Source organism: Buceros rhinoceros, unplaced genomic scaffold, assembly GCF_000710305.1.
Source record: "Buceros rhinoceros silvestris isolate BGI_N320 unplaced genomic scaffold, ASM71030v1 scaffold33529, whole genome shotgun sequence".
Lineage (NCBI taxonomy): Eukaryota > Metazoa > Chordata > Aves > Bucerotiformes > Bucerotidae > Buceros > Buceros rhinoceros.
In genome coordinates, this window is record NW_010433815.1 from 10,054 (window position 1) to 11,432 (window position 1,379).

The window sequence follows — 1,379 nt, forward strand, 5'->3', positions numbered from 1 at the left end:
CTTGAGCCTGAGCGAGTGTCCACCCCAGCGGGGCCGATCCAGCCCCAGCCAAACTGCTCACAGCGCGTCGCCTTGTTTTGGTCAAAGTGTCTTTGAATCCAAACACACAGAGGAAAAGCCCCCCTCAGCCGTATGATAAAACACCGAGGAAGCTGCCAGCAGCTGGGCTTCACCTGGAACTTCTCCTTCAACACACGCTGCATCAACAGCCACTGTGCAGCGGGTGCTCCCAGCCCACCCGAGGTCCCACCTCCGTGGCCGCTGCCCTGGAGTGTGTGTGAGGCTTATTCGAAGGAGAAAATTCACCCCGAACGCTGCCCTGGCCCAAGAACACTGCCCGTTACTCCATGATAAGCCATTAAACCAGAGCGAGCTGCTCAGACCCAGGGAGGGTTGGGCAGAACCGTGGCCTTAGTGAGACCCATCTTGGCCAAGGAGAGCAGAGGAGCTGCCTCAGCTCTGCTTCTCTGAAGTGCTCAGGGGGACACCAGGCTCCTGGAGGTGCTTAAAATCTGTGTTAAGGGCACAGCAGAGAGTGGGAAGACTTGAGGGTCCCCTGCCATGGGCCAGCTCTGCCCTGAGCCCCCCAGCCTCTCCTTCCCCTGGAGTGAAGTGGGGAGCAGCTTTAGGGACCATCCTGGGCAATGGGGACATCATGCCCCGAAGCCACCGTGGAGGTGGATTTTGGACCTCCATGATCCGTGGGGCAGCACAGAGGCCACAGGGCAAGCTGGGAGTGGCGAGGAGTGCTCCTAGTCTGCGTAGCCAAAAGGTTTTCTGGCTGCAGGGAGGGCATCCAGCTGCCAGCGGCCCAGCCTGGGTGGAAAACAAGGTGCTGCTCAGTACCCCCAGCTCCCTCAGACAGTGGTTTTGTCCACGGAGCAGGAGCAGAGAGCCCGTGGGGAGCAGGGGGTCGAGCACACCTTGCCTCTCCAGCATCTTTCTGCATCGCAGCCTGAACAGAACTGGAGGTAACAAATGCTGCCCCACAATCAGCCCCTTAATTGGGCTTTTGATTTTGCCGCCACGGAGAACCAAAGCAGCCCGGTAACATGGGCACGACCGCGGCCACCTCCCTGGGATGCAGCATCCTCTTAGCTCCTGCTCCAGGTGCCTCCACAGAGCATCCCTGTCCCCACTCCTGCCCCGGCACCTCAAACACCTTCCCCCCAGCTCAGCCCGTTGGGCCGGTGGCCAGGAGCAGCTGGCTGCCGAGAACCAATTGCCTTCACTTCGTTAGGAGGCTCCCGGCCAGAGGGGCTGCGTGACGCAGCAGCCGTGACTCAGTCCAGCAGTGGAGGGGAAGGAGAAGGAGTCCTGGTCTCATGCGAGGAAGGGCTGCATGCTCCCCGTGCGCGGGCGGCCCCAGCTGCTTCCCC